Raw genomic sequence first — 19696 nt, forward strand, 5'->3', positions numbered from 1 at the left:
TCAACATCTTCATAAATGACTTGGATGCAGGACTGGAAGGGACACTGAGCAAGTTTGCGGATGACAGAAAACTGTGAGAAGCTGTTGACTCCCTCGAAGGCAGGGAGGCCCTGCAGAGAGACCCTGAAAAATTAGAGGACTGGGCAATCACCAACCATATGAAGTCTAAATACTTTTCATATTTCAGAACCTCTACCGGCTGGATGAGATACTGAGAGTTTGTCATCTGTCAAGGACTCCTCTAGACACTGAACTGCAAAAGCTCGCACCATTTGATCTGGATAATTGCAGTCTAAGAGCTCCATTGTTTGCTCTGGCTTGACTGAAGGTCAATCTTTTCCCAAACAGTACATCTGGGCCACTTCTTCTCTAAAATTCCATTTAACAGACAAAAGTATTTTGGGCAAAATTTCTGGAGTATTTCCACAATAGTGGCTGTGTCTCCAGTGGAAGTCCTTCTCTTGCTCAGTGATTTCACACAAAGGGTGAAAGGGACATATGGCTCGCAATTGCTCCTTGTCACTCTCTGTTAATTCTCTGTCTTGAACTATTCTGCTACTTTGCCCTGCATAGCTGCAGTTGAATCCCAGTTCATGTGATATAGTCCAGCTGACATGTTCTTCTATTACTGCCATATTTGGAAACTTTACAGGATTTCTATGTTGCCTGAATTCCAGGAAAACAGACACCCCAAAACAATATTAATGGAGAAGGATGGTATACCTTTACTGAAAGCTTTCAAGGTGCACACACACCCACAAGCACACAGGTGTCCAAGGATGTTACAGTTTTATAACCTCTCTAGCTGTTAGCATATATGTTATCTATGACCAACCATGGTTCTCATTTCCCATGGTGCCCAACCATAGAGGTTTTCAGAATTGCCCCTTGGAGAAGCTCCAGGACCTGTAGGCCTTCTTCTTGTGGGTTTGTCTTCAAACTATCTTGCAGGTGGTTCTTCATAAACACCATGCCCTTGGCAGGGAGTGAGAAAACTTAAGAATCTGTGAAAAAGAGCTTCAATAATTTTCAACACCACCTAAAATGTGAACAACCCAGGAGAATCCATATAACCTATATGATTCTAAAAATCTACAAAATATACACTAAAATACTTAGGCATGAGCTTGACCAATCAAATTCCAGCTCTAAGCATGGAGTTTCCTTATTTTGAATTTTTTGCAGTAACACTAATAGGATTGAACAAATCCTCCATCCTATGAGGTACTACAGAAAGATTCAAAGCCATCTTCCCAGATACAAGAGTGTCTGTGTAATCAAATGTTTTTATTTCCCCAAGCCAATGGACAGTGCTCCTCTTTATCTTCCTTCTGCCTTTTAACAGAGCAGGTAGAGAGGCAAATCTGAGCAGTATGCAGGAGGTCAGGACTGTTCATGTCATACAACAGCCATTCATTCCATCTGGGATTAGAAAAAGGCACCCTTTGAGTATTGACATTGTCACACAAAGATTCCCTGCTGTGGTAGATACCTGTTCTAGCACAGAGCTTGTCTATGACTCTCATGTTCACATTTACATAGGTTGCACAGAAGATTCTTATTCTGAGGGCACTATTTACAGTCCAGAGGGATTTGGTTGTAGCTTCTCCATTTGTATAGGGTGCATCTGTAGAGATATGCCTGGAATAGGATAGCGCTGTCAAGGTTGCCATTGGCAGCTGGTGTACTGGCTTTCCTTTGCCATCAACATCAGGTTGGGCATACAACCAAGCATTATAGAGCTTCTTCTTACTTATAATGGCTCAGTGGACATTTTTCTAGCATGTATTCATTGAAGGCACACACTTTTAAAATATATTTGGCCTGGTACTCCAAGACATAAAGTTTCAATAGTTCAGAAGACAGTAACTGCATTTTCTTCCTAATTGCTTCAGCAATAACTTGCTGAGGCACACAGTCAGGATTGATTTTTAAGATGTATTTCTGCTTATCGTTATTTGGTGAGACTATTACCCATATCACCACTGTAATTTGCCTTTTGTCTAGATTATTTTATATATGTTTGGGTAGTTCAGCTGAAAACACTAGATTTGGAGGACAGACATACAGTGCTCTACTGCACAGTGAATTGGCATCTTGAAGTTCCACTGCTTCTTTGCAAACATTAAGAATATTTCTTCTGAAGTCTTGTACTTCTGCATCATTGACCATGTCAAATTTACAGACCAATAGCAAAACCTATTTCTCTATTAAAAATCTTTTCTTGTTGTCTCGGTTTGAGGGGAAAAACCAAAATGTTTTACCCACAAGCAGGGGAGGGGCCTCCTCCACAATAATCACACCACTCTTTATCAAATTTAAGAAAAGGAATTTTAATACAAGAAGGATAACTGCTATATATATATATATATATGTAAACAGACTAGTGCAACCCACTTCCCCAACACCATAAGAGAAAAAAAAAACAACAACAAAACCCAGCAGGTTTTCCTCCGGGAGAAAAGGTTATACTTAAGTGTCCTTGTCACAGCCTGGCTGGCTGCAGAGTGAGTTTCAGTCCCTCTCCAGCGAAACAGACGAGCAGTGGGCTTTCAGATGGACTCAGTCTCTTCCCCCTGTGTTCCCCGTCCAAGAAGCAGAAAGGTACGAGCAACCAGCAGCAAATCCAAGGCAGGCAGCAGCACGGCAGGAAAAGGTGGTCCGAAGTAGGCAGCGGCAAGACAGCCAGGGAAAAACCCCAGCAGTAACCAGCAGGGCAGCCTGCCTCCTTGGAGTCCCCACTCCCCCCTTCCGCCGAGCCAAGACTGAGGAGAATATCCAAAAAAAAAAAAAAACAAAAGAGACAAACCTGCCCCCACCCCAGCGATCACAGTTAACTGCTTCTTTTGTTAACCGCTGGCCTGGGCAGTTAAGTGGCAGGGGAGAGAATTTACATAATTGTCCTAGTTCAGCTGGAGGGACCAGCTAACCCTGTGTGGTGGTGATCAAACCTGTGTATTCCACCCCCTCTATTCATTCCCCAAGGATAGTGGGCCATTAGCAGCAGCTGCCCAGGGAGCCATTATCACTTCACACCCAGCCTGAGGGGGGCGGAGCTGCTAATGGGCGATCAACAGCTCAACAACCCCTGGCTCCCAGAGTTAATCACCCATTGTGTGAGTCCCCGCCCAGGGGGAGGGACTGAGTGCTCCCTGAGGGTACATAAGTGGTGGGTAAGAAGACCTCAGGACCTTCTCGTCGGATCCAGAGCAGCAGCAGGACCTCGACAGCAGGAGATCACCGCTCTCGCCCAGACCACAGCCCTCGCCTGCACCAACAGGTTTTTTCTTTTCCTTTTGCTCTGGACTTGGGGGAGCCACAGGGGTCTCAGCAGAAGGGCAAACAAACCCCCTTGGGTTTGTGCCCCAGGACACTGGGTTATACTGCTGGGGTATTGTGAGTTGAAAGCAATTTCCCTTGTGTATCAGTGTTGTTATTGTAATATTATTATTAAATTTTAGCTCTGACTTATAATCTCTCTCGTGGTGAGTTCATTTCCCCTGCTGGTTCACCTTCAAACCAGCACAATAATAATCCCAAACTACAACATTATCCACCCCTAAATTCTCTTCCATGCCGATACTCTACATTAAACTTAAATTTCTTTCAAATAATTAAGTGTTTACAAATACAGTAATATGAGTCGTTTACCCAGAGATAAGTTCCCCTTGAGGTATACATCGTGTCTCTCCATCTTCCTGCATCACCCACCAGGTGGAACCAGATCCTTGAGCAAAGACAACCCCACGAATGGGTTTGCCTTTGCCTGAGGCAGGGTTGATCCAGACTGTTTTCCCTAGCATACCTCTCAGGTGTATTACAGGGACTTTGTCTCCATCTACAGTGTGAAGGGGTTCTGATTGGGCAGGGCCGGCTCGATTGACAGAGCCTCTAGTGTTGACTAGCCATGTAGCCTTTGCTAAGTGTTGATCCCAGTGTTTGAAAGTCCCTCCACCCAACGCCTTCAAAGTGGTTTTCAACAGTCCATTACACCGCTCAACTTTCCCGGCAGCTGGTGCATGGTAGGGGATATGATACACCCACTCAATGCCATGTTCTCTCGCCCAGGTAGCAACTAAGCTGTTTTTGAAATGAGTTCCATTATCTGACTCAATTCGTTCTGGGGTGCCATGTCGCCACAGCACTTGTTTTTCCAGGCCTAGGATGGTGTTCCGAGCAGTGGCGTGAGGCACTGGGTGTGTCTCCAGCCACCCTGTGGTTGCTTCCACCATGGTGAGCACATAGCGCTTGCCTTGGCGGGTCTGTGGCAGTGTGATGTAGTCAACCTGCCAGGCCTCCCCGTACTTATACTTATCCCAGCGCCCACCATACCACAGGGGCTTCACTCTCTTAGCCTGCTTAATGGCAGCACATGTCTTGCAGTCGTGGATAACCTGAGAGATAATATCCATGGTTAAATCCACCCCTCGGTCTCGTGCCCATTTATAAGTGGCATCTCTGCCCTGATGGCCCGAGGCATCATGGGCCCATCGAGCCAAGAACAGCTCTCCCTTGTGCTGCCAGTCCAGATCTGTCTGTGATACTTTCACTTGCGCAGCTCGGTCTGCCTGTTGGTTGTTGAGATGTTCCTCATTGGCCCGATTTTTGGGCACGTGTGCGTCTACGTGGCGGACTCTCACAATCAGCTTCTCTACTCGGGTGGCAATATCTTGCCATATATCGGCAGCCCAGATGGGTTTCCCTCTGCGTTTCCAATTGGTTTTCTTCCATCGGTCTAACCATCCCCAGAGAGCATTGGCCACCATCCATGAGTCGGTGTAGAGGTAAAGCTTTGGCCATTTCTCTCGTTCAGCAATGTCCAGGGCCAACTGCACGGCTTTAAGCTCTGCAAACTGACTCGACCCACCTTCTCCTTCAGTAGCTTCTGCAACTTGTCGTGTGGGACTCCATACAGCTGCTTTCCATTTGCGATTAGTCCCTACAATGCGACAGGAGCCATCGGTGAAGAGGGCGTAGCGTATTTCCTCTTTTGGCAATTGATTGTATGGTGGAGCTTCTTCCGCACGTGTCACCTGCTCTTCCTCTTCATCTGCTAGACCAAAATTTTCACCTTCAGGCCAGTTTGTGATGATTTCCAGGATCCCAGGGCGATTTGATTTTCCTATACGGGCGCGCTGCGTAATCAGGGCAATCCACTTGCTCCAGGTAGCATCAGTGGCGTGATGTGTAGAGGCAGCCTGTCCTGACAACATCCACTTCAGCACTGGTAGTCGAGGTGCCAGAAACAGCTGTGCTTCTGTGCCAATCACCTCTGAGGCGGCTTGAACTCCTTCATAGGCGGCTAGGATCTCTTTCTCTGTGGGGGTATAGTTGGCTTCAGATCCTCTGTAGCCTCGGCTCCAGAATCCAAGTGGTCGGCCTCGAGTCTCACCAGGCACCTTCTGCCAAAGGCTCCAAGACAGGCCATTATTCCCGGCGGCGGAGTAGAGCATGTTCTGTATGTCTGGTCCTGTCCTGACTGGTCCAAGGGCTACAGCCTGAGCAATCTCATGCTTAATCTGGTCAAAGGCTTGTTGCTGCTCAGGGCCCCAGTGGAAATCATTCTTCTTACGGGTTACCAAGTAGAGAGGGCTTACGATCTGACTGTATGCTGGGATATGCATCCTCCAGAACCCTATGGCACCCAGGAAGGCTTGTGTTTCCTTTTTGCTGGTGGGTGGAGACATTGCTGTGATCTTATTGATGACTTCTGTTGGAATCTGACGGCGTCCATCCTGCCACTTCACTCCCAGGAACTGGATCTCTTGGGCTGGTCCCTTAACCTTACTCCGTTTGATGGCAAAGCCAGCTCCCAAAAGGATCTGGATGATTTTCTCTCCTTTCTGAAAAACCTCTTCTGCTGTGTCCCCCCACACAATGATGTCATCAATGTATTGCAGGTGTTCTGGAGCCTCACCCTTCTCCAGTGCAGTCTGGATCAGTCCATGACAGATGGTGGGACTGTGTTTCCACCCCTGGGGTAGTCGGTTCCAGGTGTACTGCACGCCCCTCCAGGTAAAAGCAAACTGTGGCCTGCACTCTGGTGCCAGAGGAATGGAGAAGAACGCATTAGCAATGTCAATAGTGGCATACCACTTTGCTGCCCTGGACTCCAGTTCATACTGGAGCTCCAGCATGTCCGGCACAGCGGCACTCAGCGGTGGGGTAACTTCATTCAAGCCACGATAGTCCACAGTCAATCTCCATTCTCCATCAGACTTATGCACAGGCCAGATGGGGCTGTTGAAGGGTGAGTGGGTTTTGCTGACCACCCCTTGGCTCTCCAGTTCACGGATCATCTTATGGATGGGGATCACAGCATCACGGTTCGTTCGGTATTGCCGACGGTGCACTGTCGTGGTGGCAATTGGCACTTGCTGTTCCTCAACTTTCAACAGTCCAACAGCAGAAGGACTTTCTGAGAGACCTGGCAATGAGTTCAATTGTTCAATCCCTTCTGTCTGTACAGTGGCTATTCCAAAAGCCCATCTATGCCCCTTTGGGTCCTTAAAATATCCATTCCTGAGGTAGTCAATGCCCAGGATACATGGGGCGGCTGGACCAGTCACAATGGGGTGTTTCTGCCAATCTCTCCCTGTCAAGCTCACTTCAGCTTCTAGCACAGTCAACTCTTGAGATCCCCCTGTCACCCCAGAAATAGAAATAGTTTCTGAGCCCACATGTCCTGATGGCATTAATGTGCATTGAGTGCCAGTATCAACCAAAGCCTTATACTTTTGTGGGTCTGATGTACCAGGCCATCGAATCCACACAGTCCAATAGACACGGTTGTCCCGTGCCTCTACCTGGCTAGAGGCAGGGCCCCTCTAACACTGATCCTGGTCATAGCGGTCAGAACCTTTTCTCGATGAGTACACCTGGGAGGTGCCCTCCTGTGGGTCAGATTCTTGCCCGTGGGAAACTGGGACTGCACTTACTCTCACTGACCTTCTTCCATTCTCCTTCAGTTCTTGTACTCGGGCTGCAAGGGCACGGGTGGGTTTCCCATCCCACCGTCCCATGTCTTCTCCATGTTTGGCCAGGAAGTACCACATCTCAGTTCGTGAGGTCTGTCCACTTCCTCTGGCTGGGGGGCGTCTGGCTCTGACTTCAGAGGTTCTCATTCGCACTGGTGCCACTTGGAGACTTTCCCTAATTTCCTCTCTGATCGCTTTTACCTCTGCAGGCAGCGTCTTGAGACTCTCAACCAATGTCTCTACAGCAGAAATACGGGCCTGCATTGGGCTGTGGGTCATGCTTTCATATATCCGGAGCTTATTTGCTACTGCGCCCACTGTTTCATGGTTCTCTTCCCTATACATGGATGCCAGGAAATCGGTGTATTCAGCTGGCCCCGAGCGTGAAAGGTCCCACCACATATGTGGTGTGCATCTGACCTTGTCAGGGTCATTATTGGCTTGCCCACCTCTTCCAAAAAGCACGTCCATCATTGCCATCTCCCTCAGACGTAAAATTCCTTCTTCCATCGTCTTCCAAGTCTTCCTAATATGATGTTCCTGCAGGATTTCTCTATAAACAAACTTCTCTCTTACACTCGTTAGAAGTCGTGCCCAGAGTGAAAGGGGCTTTGATTCCCTCACGAACACCTGTTCAATAGCCACGTCCTGGGCCAGAGCCCCCAAAAACCTGGCTTCAGCACCATCCAGTTGTAAGGTTTCACCCATAAGGTCCCAAACTCGGATCAACCAAGTCAGGATGGGCTCACCCGGGTGTCGAGCAATGTCTTTCCGCAAACTACGGAGATTATCAAATGACAATGACTCAGTGATGATCTCAGGCTCTGGGTCTGCTTGCTGTGGAGGTGCAGCAGCCCCCTCATCGTCTGCTGGATGGTCTAATTTGGTCTTATATTTCCTTTTCTGAATAGGGGCAACTTCCATAGGCTTGGCCTGTCCTCCTGGTTTAGCCTCATCCTTTTCTCCCTTCACTGTGGCATCAGGGGTTTTATTCTCTCGCTTTTCCCCCTTCACTGGGCTAGGTTTCTGAATGCATTCTGGAAAAACCCTGGCCCTACCTTCAAACATTCTGTAAGCTGCAGGGATACAACCCTGCAGAAAAACCATAAAGAGCAAGATATCTCTGGCATCCAGGGAGAATTTAAACATCTCAAAAGCTGTTGTAGCAGACTTGAATGGGGAATGGACAAAGGGTTGGGAGAAGAGATTCCCCTTTGTTCCTTCCCAAGGGTCCGTACTATTATCACTGAATCCCCAGAGGTAGCAGCTTAGGTTGCGGCAGGAAAACAGCCTGGAGAGCACCACCCACATGACATCCAAAGGCATCGAATTCATGGCACCATAAATCCAGAGTAAGAACTCAATAATAATTGCGGCTATTTGAGTTTTGCTCATTGATTTGTTGATAAGACTTAAACCTGCCGCTCCTTTTGGCATGAATTTGTACCAACAAAAAGCCAATATATTATACAGGATGGTCCTGATGAACCCTAAGCTCAAGACCCACATGGTGCCACAAAATAGCAGTTATCCTTCTTTGTTTACAAGCCCCACGTTGGGCGCCAAGAAATGTCTCGGTTTGAGGGGAAAAACCAAAATGTTTTACCCACAAGCAGGGGAGGGGCCTCCTCCACAATAATCACACCACTCTTTATCAAATTTAAGAAAAGGAATTTTAATACAAGAAGGATAACTGCTATATATATATATATATATATGTAAACAGACTAGTGCAACCCACTTCCCCAACACCATAAGAGAAAAAAAAAACAACAACAAAACCCAGCAGGTTTTCCTCCGGGAGAAAAGGTTATACTTAAGTGTCCTTGTCACAGCCTGGCTGGCTGCAGAGTGAGTTTCAGTCCCTCTCCAGCGAAACAGACGAGTAGTGGGCTTTCAGATGGACTCAGTCTCTTCCCCCTGTGTTCCCCGTCCAAGAAGCAGAAAGGTACGAGCAACCAGCAGCAAATCCAAGGCAGGCAGCAGCACGGCAGGAAAAGGTGGTCCGAAGTAGGCAGCGGCAAGACAGCCAGGGAAAAACCCCAGCAGTAACCAGCAGGGCAGCCTGCCTCCTTGGAGTCCCCACTCCCCCCTTCCGCCGAGCCAAGACTGAGGAGAATATCCAAAAAAAAAAAACCAAAAGAGACAAACCTGCCCCCACCCCAGCGATCACAGTTAACTGCTTCTTTTGTTAACCGCTGGCCTGGGCAGTTAAGTGGCAGGGGAGAGAATTTACATAATAATCCCAAACTACAACACTTGTCTGTTACCTACTGGTTTAATAACTTTTAGAAAAGGTTAAAATAGTTTCAGGTCACAAAGTCTCCATGTTTCATCAAAAAAAGTCTTGTCTTTCTTCTTCTTGTTACAAAAATGTAAAAAAAGAACTGCCACCTCTCACAGGGGCATAAGAGGAAGGGAGCGGGACTGACCCTGAATGGGGAATGTGTTTGATAGGACAAGGGAGAAAGGCCTCAAATTACAGAATACAGTGTTCTGATTTGAAAGGGACCCACAAGGATCATTGAGTCCATCACTTACGTGAATGGCCCTTACAGGGATTGAAGCCTTACCCTGGTGTTAAGAGCATCCTGCTCTAACCAACTGAGCTGATTGCACCAGGGAATCTTCAGCTTGGATGTTAGAAAAATTTTCTTCACCAAATCAGTGATTGAGCAATGGAACAGGCTCCCCAGGGAAGTGATGGTGTCACCATCCCTAGAAGTGTTCAAAAAACAAGTAGACAAGGCACTTCATGATATGGGTTTAGTTGATATGGTGGTGTTTGGTCAAAGGTTTGACTCAATGATCTTGGAGGTCTTTTACAACTTTAATGATTCTATGTTTCTGTGATATTCTTATGGCCTTCCAGGGTATCTTTTTCACTTACACAAAATTTGTTTCTTTTCTTTGCAAAAGTATGGGGGTTTTTGACAGCATGACTCCTTAGAAAGGCAGCCCCTTGGAAATTGTGTATTTGTGTTGAACAAAGTCACTGCTCACAGTTTTTCAGTCATGTCTGCTCATGCAGATGATCCTACTCCTCTGCCTTGCAGAAATGAACTAAACTTTAGAAAAAGGGGGGACATCGTCCTGGCCTTCCTTAATTATCCAAGCTCTTAACTAAAGGTATGTCCACATGGTCCAGTGGGAGCTTATGCAGAGAACCTAGTTCTCATTAGGTTACCTTATTAGCAGTTGCTAAACTAATTAGAGGTACTCTAAGGCAGGAACCTTTATGTTAATGCTACTGACTGCAACAACCAAACCCTGGAAAGGGGTTCAAGGAAGGACAAACTTGTTGTTTCAGGCAAGGCCTGGTCTTCTGCTTGTCTGTTCCCAAGGTAGGTTTGGGGAAAACAGTACCTATACTTAGAAGCAAAGCCTTGAGGGTGTAGTGGCTCCAAACCTACTCCTCCTGTTTTGCTGTCTTCACTCCTTAATCAATAGGGACAACAAGGATCTTTCCATGGGCAAATCAGTTCAAGGACAGCTTCAATGGAGCTTTGAGCAACCTGATCTAGTAGAAGCTGACCCTTCCCCCATGAGAGATTGGAACTAGATAATATTTAAGGTCCTTTCCAACCTGAAACATTCTATGATTCTATAATTTAGGTGCCTACAGTCAGATAGGACAAAACCAGGACCCAGGGATGTGCCAGTCTTTACACTGCAGCAGAACCGCGTTCCTTCTCAGAAGTGCTCAGGGATACAGATGCGCATAATTGCTTTTAAATAAGTTTTTCAGTGCAGATATAAAAAAATCTTAATGCCTGAAGCACTGCACTTGTGATGAGCAGCCCTTCAATAACTAAGCAACAATTTGTACATGTACCCAAGGAAAGAGAGCCAGTAATAAGTTACTGACAACCTTCTAGGGGATTAATATATGAACATTGGGTTAAACATGCTTTATTTTTACAAACAGTCAGGCAGCATCTTTCTAGGGAGAATGTTATTAAAATTGACAAGATTGACTATTAACTACTGTACATCAGTACACTTATGCCATCATTCATGTTTTATTATCTAACTACAGGTAAGTACATAAAAATTCAATGTACTGTATTTTATCTTATTTAGATCATTGTTCCAGTGAAAAATAAAGTGTCACCAATAGATTTGTTCTCCTAGTAATTTCATAGTAATTTACAAACAGACTCAATGAAGCTAATACTCTTGTAATTTATTTAACATGATTTTATTCATTTATATTCAACATACATTTTGCCAAATATGCTACACCATTCAAAGAAAAAAACCCACAACCAAACACTTAGGGTGTCATGAGGCTAGGATTAAATACCTACTGACCTAAACCCTCTGCGTTTAAACAAACTTCAAGAGAGTGCCCTTCATCTATTGTGTTTAAAGATAAAGACTACATGAAAGTGCACATTAGAACCACCATAGCAAAAGGCTGCCTGGTTCATGGCTCCAGGGAAGTTCAGAGAAAGGATATTTCAAACATAATGAGAGCCAAGGGAGTCTTTCCCTGCTGGTTTGTAGCAGTCAATAACCTGACTGAGTCGAGACTTCATCCAGATCATTGTACTCAGCAGATTCACATATGTTCTGTAAATATGTGTAAACCCCACATGGATATTTTTCTAATTTTAGGTACAGCTATGTTCTGTGGCAGTAAGTTGGTAGTTTGGTTATAAACTTTCTGAAAAGGATCTTCACTGGTTTGCTTTAAATCTAGTGACTATTTCAATTTCTGATTTTAGTACTTGTACAATGAGAAACATACTTCCAATTCATTTTCTCCTACCCATTCATGGATTCTTTTGGGGGGGAGGGCGAGGGGGGGCATTGGAAGGGATCTTCAACAACATCTAGTAGTACACATGTAGTACAGAATTTCTCCCTGATATCCAATCTGAAACTACTCTCTTTCTGCTTAAAGCCATACCCTCTTGTCCTGTCACTACATGCCCTTGCCAAAAGTCCCTCTCCACCTCTCTTATAGCCACTTTAGGTACTGGAAGGATGCTGAAAGATGTCTTCTAAGCTTTCTCTTCAGGCTGATCAATCACAACTTTTCTTCTATTAAATGTGTAGGCTTGTGTAAATCAAGTACTCCTCTTGCCATTCCTGGAGCTGTTGGGAATTAAAAGGAGATGATGTGAAGGAAGACTTTGGCACTGACTGTCCATGAAAAAACTACACAGCACGTACAGATAAAAATTAAGTTTTCTATAAGAAATGTTATACCAAATGGAAAGTTGATTCCAGGTGCAATTTTTCACTCATAAGAGAGTGAAGTCTTTATCAGATGCCTGTTTTAAATATCTAATTAATATAGTCTAGGTAACCACCACAAATTTGCAAAAATCGTTTTCTCTAAAAACTCATTAGCTGGAAGGAAAACTTTTCAGATCAAAAGAAATATGAATAAATCCCAACATTCTACAGAGGAAGCTGAGAGATCACCCTCAATGGTTCATCTGGATGTAGACAAAGAAGCAAGATGCTTTTTGGGGGCTACATGGACAAGAGCCATATAAAACAATCTCTGCAAATGATCACCAGATACCATAAATGGTTTTTGGCAACCTTGGCTGCTTTAAATAGCAATTTTCTAAAAATAAATCCTGAGTTTATAGCCAAGGAGAAGTGCTGAACTGATCAGGTAAAGCCTGTGATGTGTTCCGTGGCTGTTCAGATCAGCCAGCATGTCAATTGCAGTGTTGTTCCCTGAGATTTATGGAAATTAGATGCCAAAATCCCAAAAGAATTCCCTTGTAAATAAGCACTCCAACCTTCTTTGTTGCCTGAAAAATCCCATCCTTGTATCTTTCCAGCAGTACTACCTTTGGCTGGTTTCTCCGTTAAGCTGAACACAGAAATGAGCTGTGTACATTTATTTGAGAATAGCTGTTAAACCTGCTTTAGCAAAGTATGCAGATAACTACTTAGTCTGTGTCCTTAGAGACCAAGTTTTAATGTTCATTTATTTATTTTAAAAATGTTCATTTATGTATATACAGTAATATCATTAAATCCACTCAATTCAATTAGCAGCACTATGGAAAAGGGATGGAGGTTTTTGTTTGATTCCATTGTAGGCAAATGAAGTAGTAATAAACCCTCAATTAGCACTGAAGAAAACAGACTGAAGGATTTTTTTTCCTAGCATTTCACTGTAAACAAAAATTTATGGCTGATATTCAAGGGGAAGGAAAATATAATTTGAACACACTTTAAAACTTCAGTGATTAATGTCATGCCAAGTGACTCATTAAAATTCCCATAAAAATATGACCGTGGAAAAGAATTCTCTTCTGAAGAAAAATCAAATGTAATTAAGAAGAGAGAAAGAGAACAGAGGAGGAATTACCAGCCAAAATCAAGCTAAACTCAGCTGCCATAGACCATGTTTCAAGGGCAATGACCAGATCCTTATTGAGGGCATCCTGCTGGCACTCAGGAATGCACCCAGGTCCCAGTTTTGACATAAACCATTCATGAGACATCTGTTAAGTTGCTTATTGTTTTCCAGTGTCTTGGGAATGAAGTGAATATGACAATTCCCTTCCGCCACTCTTGGAAGATCTTCTTGGCCTTGATCAAGGGCTTGTGGCAAATGTGTAGAAGATTCAGCACAAGGAACTGGTAAGAAGAGAAGGACCTTTCTTGTGGTTTGATGGGGCAAAGAGTGGCTTGATTTCAAGGTATCGGAGGGGGTAGAACCTCTTCCTGCCAACAAATGTTAATCATCAGATCTCCAGGTATCACATTCCCCACTCCTATAATTTCAGGAAAAATGTATTCCCAAACCTGTCTTGTGGCATTACAGCTTGAGCCATTGTTGGGCTCCTGACTTGCACTACTGGTTGTCCTTCAGACCTCTCACCTCTTTCTGATGTCATTGCTGTCAGGGAGCACATTGCAGGACCAGGTTTTGCCAGGAGTCTGGCACTGATATCCCTTGCTCTGAACATTCAGATTTTTGTGCTACAGCCTCCAGCAATTAGTTGAAGGCTTGACTTTAATCATGTTGTTCAGCATACATACTAATTTGTATCTGATTTCAGCATGCTCTGTTCTATTTTTCAACCAAGAAATATGTCTTATTAAGGTGACAGGTGGTCTGGCACAGAAGAGACAGGTCTGCTGCTGGTGGCAAAAAACCCCACCTCCAAAACAATAAAATTGTTCCTTGATTTCAGCATTTCCTCCTAGTTTAGTGAATCCTTTAGTTTGACTATTCTGGGAAAAGTGATGATCATGTTTGTTTCCCATTGCTTTTAGTTTTTGGGGGGTTTTGATTGTTTGTTTCTGAGGAGGGAAAAAAATCTGTTTTATAAGTCGTCATGTACTGCAGATGTCCTGTGAGGATTCAGTATGAGAGAAATGCTTATAGAATGCAGAGTGCAAACAGGGAGGGGAGAAGAAAAGGAACCAAGAGCTATTTATAGCCTATATTCAATTCATCTGGGCTAAGAATTGTGACTACTTGTCTCCAGTGGCAGTTCAGGTACTTGGACTGGGAAGCCTAGACTGGACTGTCCATGCTGCTCTTGAACAGATACATCATGACCTTTGTATGTCTAAGAAAAGTAGCTTTCTCAGGCAGTCTAATATGGCCCTAGGACTCTCAAGCTAAAAACTAACACCAGCCAAGGTCTGTTGTTTTCCACTGAGGACAAGTGCATGGCACTACCTGTGCTCAGAACCATGTGGCTGCCTCCAAAAAGCTGTTTTGGTGTGACCCTGGCTGTTATGGTGCCCGCATCTTTTCTGACCACTGACTGGGAGAGTTTGTCACAGGCTGCAAGCCCACTGGGGTCATGATAAACTGAAAAGCTTAGTATGATCAGAGCACTGAAGCGCTCTGTAATGTGAAAAGTCATTTAGCTGTCAGATCAAGAAGTGGCAGCTTAGATACTGATCTTGAGGCCAAATATGGTTGACACAAATAACTCATGCCCCTTGTAAAGTGAAATTTTCCTTCATTAAACATAGATGCATGCAGTGCAGTGTTCAGTGGTTTGCTTATTTATATCCAAGCTCTGATTGTTTTATTTTTATCCTTTAAGAGAAATCAGATGTTAGAGAGGAAGCTATTCTTAGGCTGACTGTTCAAGTGATCAAGCCAAGCATATCCACATAAGACAGCTGCTGGCAAATGCCAGTTTCGGGTTGTGCTTTCATTGCAGAAACAGCAGTGTGAGTGCTGGGCATGCAGACATGGCACCCTTGGGGAACGAGAGCGGAGCTGTCATCGTGCTTGTGGTTCTTCTCATCTCGGGTCCTCAGCACTGTAGGAGTCTCTTTATACCAATAATTCATGTGAGAAAATGAATTCCTTGATGTCAGTACCTCCTCTGCATAGCCATTAGTCCTACTGTGGAGGCTGACTGCACTTTTGCTAGCCCCAAGGTGATAAATTGTGCTGGATGACGCTTCCTGGAATTAGTCAGAAGTCTCTGCTCCTCCCTGCCAGGTTGGAGAGCACAGACCCAGAAAAGTGCAGCCAGTAACAGTCTGATGGTGCTCATATGGTGCTCCCCAGTTGTAATTGTCTTAGTCTCACCACAAAAAAGGGAAGACACTCTGCTTTCCTCTCCATAGGAGAAAAGCCCTTATCAGGTCATGTGGGTTGAAGCCCAGAGAGGTGAAAGAAATGAACTCAGTAGCTTTGTAGGTCTGAGATGGAAGGAAAAGACTCATAGAAGGGTAGTCTTATGTTAGCAATAGTTCCAGGATGTCTATATGACATTTCTGTGTAAAAAAACATAGATATTAATTGTTCCTTTTGTGTGTTTGGTGTAGACTCCATCTATTCTCACGTGCCTATACACTATCTGGCCCAATGAACCTTTTTTCCCATCTCAAGACCAGGCTGGATTGGGGGTTTCTGAGCAACCTGTTCTGCTGGAAGGTGGCACTGTCCATGGCACTGTCCATGGAACTAGGTTATCTTTACTATCCTCTCCAATCCCAACCATTCTAGGATTCTACAGTTTCAGATATTTAGGTATTGCTGTACCAAGAAGAAATCCACCAACGTGTGAGCACATGTCCCCGGGCACTGGGAATGGGCTTTGTTCAACAGCTCAGGATGTCCAGTCAACCCACCCTGTCCCATCTCAGAGCTGTGAGAGCAAACACCTTTTGGCACACCAGATGTCACAGTCTGTCAGTGTGTGCATGGTGCAGCACAAGGGATGTTGTTATTGGCCTAGAAATCTCAACACTGAAGCAAACTATTGGTACTGGACCCTCAGAGTCTTTCAAAATTATATGTTTGTTCTCTTGCTCCTGAAGCATCACTGATGATATCATGCTCTTTTTCTGCGCTAAACATAATGAATCAGGTCAGTCTAGGTGAAGGTAATTAAAAATAGCAGTGTTTCAGGAGGCCCACACAGGGCAATATAAAGGGTCTGATATATTTTCTTACTAGAATTTTCATGGAGCATTGGATGGTTTTTGTTTTTTATTACCCTTATCTTAACAACAAATCAGGCAGGTAAGTGAGGTTGTAAATTGGCTTACAGAGACATGGTTAGCTTGTAAAATACAGACTACTAGCTGTGAAGCTTTGCAGTATTTCAAAACATTATTATATTTTCATAAATTTAGAGGATTCTGGTTTTTATTAAAATCACTTATTTTTTTCAGTTGACAATTTAGAGAGTCTTACTTCCATAGATAAAAATGTGTTAGAAACATGCAAAAAGGGGAGGGAAAAAAATAGGTCAAAGAAACAAAATAAAGAAAAAGCTCAAATAATTTCTTTATACCTGAACATTTAACAATGCTTCTGAGAAATGCAATTAGTGATGAGCAGAGTCTCATTCTCTCAGCAGATCCCTTTTGTCAGCAATCCACTGTAAATGGTTAAACTGGACTTGGCTGTGCTCCGGTAATACCTATTTGCTTTGTGTTGCTAAGTGATCCAATACTGGAGGTCAGATGGTGCCCAAGAGGCAAATGCTGAGCCAAGGCCAAAGCTGTTGATCAAATTTTGTGTAAGGATTGAGCTAGGACAGATCCAGTGGCAGTGAACATGGGAAACATTAGGTCTGCAGTGCTGGAAGTTCCCTAAATCAGAGTCCATGGTTGCACTGGTGTGTGAAGACCAAAGGACAGCAGGACAGGAAATGAATGAGGAGCCAAATCCCACATAGGTCAATGGATTCATCTGAGAAGGGAGACCAGAATCAAGAGCCAAAGATGGCATTCCTACTGCTCTTAATTTACCACTGACATACTGCTCTTCATTTACCCTGAAGACTGCTATAAATATGTTTAGAAATGAACAGTTTCTTGTAAGTTGCATTGTTCCTTTTGGGACACTGGCAAAAAAACCCCAAACAAACAAAAAACAAAAAAACCCAAACAAACAAAAAAAGGTTTGGTTTTCTCAACTTGGAGGAAAAGAGTCTAAAAATCAAAATTACTCTTGCTGCTAAAAGAAGCATAATATACTGCTCTAACTCCCCAGGGTATATAGGGCAAGAGGTAGAGGGTTTAAATTGTAGAAAAGTTTCAAATCAGGAAAATATTTTGTAACAATAAAAATAATAAAGTACTGGGCAAGATGTGGGTGTTCCATCACCAAGTTTTTAAGAACAGTGTGAAGAAGTACTGAGTGGGATTAGTTTATGTGTACCTAATCCTTCTTTAAGGAGAGATGGATTGTATGAGACTTTAGCTTTATTTTCTTTGAGTCAAATCTTCCTAACTTTCAAAAAAATCTGGTGCCTGGCTCCAAGGATTCTTTTTAAAAGTGTCAGACTAAGTGGTTTTGGGCATTTTTGCTAAGAGTTTGACAACTACACTAATAAGAGTTAATCATTAGTGTGTCTACTCAGCTGACAATTTACTTATTGGCTTTTACTTCTGGAGTGTGTGATCCCGCCACATACCAAGGTCTGGGGGCTGAGCTTCAGTGACTTGCCGAAGTCAACAAGAGTCAAGAGTCTTCATTCATGTCCCTGACTAAAGTAAGAAATGTCGGGTTTTTGAGCTCCCCAGGTTCCGGCGCGAGAATCACGATGTAACCTCCATAGGAGTATGATCGGGGTTCTGATTTATTGTTTACATTACACACACACATATCGCATATTCTCTCAGTCTACGAATAGTACAGGAATATCATTGGTCTATGGCTAGGGCGTGCTACCAGCTGGACTGGTGCTTTTCTCAAAACTATGCCTTTCTGTATCAATGTGTTTACCTGCTTCTCCTGGCAGCTGCCGCATTCTTTCTATTATTTACTGCTCTTCTTGAAGCAGGCTCAAGGATACAGAGGCCCCATTTCCCTCTCCATGGCCTGGGCTGTGCACAAAAACTTCTAAGTTCAAATTTCTTCCAACACCTGACAGTACCTTAATTTCCATTAAAATCCTTAAACACTTTATTTATGTCTAAAACTAATAACATCTAAGTGTCTTAAACTACTACCCTGCTGATGACACTTTTGTGAAATTGCTAGTAGAGATGTATTCATGCCCTTTAACTGGATACCAAATTATTTTAGATTAAATTAAACTAACCTTAGTTTCTCCACCCTAATGAATGCTATATTTAACTTGCTTTTTATCCTGCCAGGGGCTTCCCTTCAGGTGAGTACTGATCATTCACATGACCAGTACTGCTGAAGTCACTGGGTGAATTTTATGTCTTGCTCCTAGAAATAAACTTTCAAATTTTTTTTTCTCTCCACAGCCTGGTTTCAAAAAGTGATCCCCTTTTTTGGTTCTTAGTCTACAGCTATAAAAGAATATGCTCTTGGTCTTCAAAGGAAGTATTGGTCATCTCATCAGCCTTCTTCCTCCAATGGCTCCTGAGGATATTTTTTTTTGAGTTGGAAAAAAGTTGGAGATCATGAGTCTTTCCAGTTCCCAGGCATGTCTGCATGGGCAAATTCTACCTTATCTTTCAGAAAGTCTGGGTCATAACTGCCATCTCTTGATCTGTAATGCAGACAACTTGCAGAAATACCTGTTTCTAAATGGATTCTCTGATTCCTCAGAGTCTGACTGGTTTGGTTTTCTATTTTTTTTTTTCTTTTTTGGTGTGATCCTCACTATCTAAATTCAAGAGAAACTTTTAACCACAGTTAGAGGGGTTCCAAGAGTTAAACTGTGCCCTACCACTTTCCATTGCTTTTATTTAAAGTCTTTCTTTTCCCTGATGAGAATTCTGATCATTAAATTGACTTCTGTCATTATATTTCCCTAGAGTTGGTTCTGGAAACCACATTCACAAGTGGAAATCATCCTCCTCCCCCATCATCTATCTACAAAGGAAAGTGCCAGAATTTTATTTACTTCCCGAACTGGCTCTTCTGTCTTGTTAAATCAAGCCTTTTCCCATCACCTCATAGCCTGCACTCTACATTTGCATGGTTTAATATAGGCAATAAAAGCACTCATCTCCATTTCTCTGAGCCCCTCTATAAATCTCCATGTAATGTGGAGTGCAGCCTTTTGGCAGCAGCAAAAGCAGGGCTCCGTTGCTCACTGAGAAAGAGCTGCTGATGTGCCTTCTAAGCACGAGCTGCTGGGAATTAGCTCTTTGTCCACAGCCAACTCCCTGCCATGAAGCAAAGCCCCTTGTGTCTGGAAACCTCCAAGATTCCTGTTAAGAGTTAGGCAGAAGCTGGGAATTCATTGAAGAGTTTGAAAAAGAAGCTGAATAATGTCATGTGATGTCTGTGGAGAGGGAATTATGATTTGGAGCAGGGAAGGAAGGTTGTT

The 19696-nt window shown here is 43.7% G+C and overlaps 1 pseudogene; it reads right to left on the reverse strand.

Annotated features, from left to right (window-relative positions):
- Positions 1-19696, reverse strand: part of LOC139671416 (phosphatidylinositol 4,5-bisphosphate 3-kinase catalytic subunit alpha isoform-like) — a 37519-nt pseudogene that overhangs the window by 176 nt on the left and 17647 nt on the right.

The sequence above is a fragment of the Pithys albifrons genome, chromosome 4 (genome assembly GCF_047495875.1).
Source record: "Pithys albifrons albifrons isolate INPA30051 chromosome 4, PitAlb_v1, whole genome shotgun sequence".
NCBI lineage: Eukaryota > Metazoa > Chordata > Aves > Passeriformes > Thamnophilidae > Pithys > Pithys albifrons.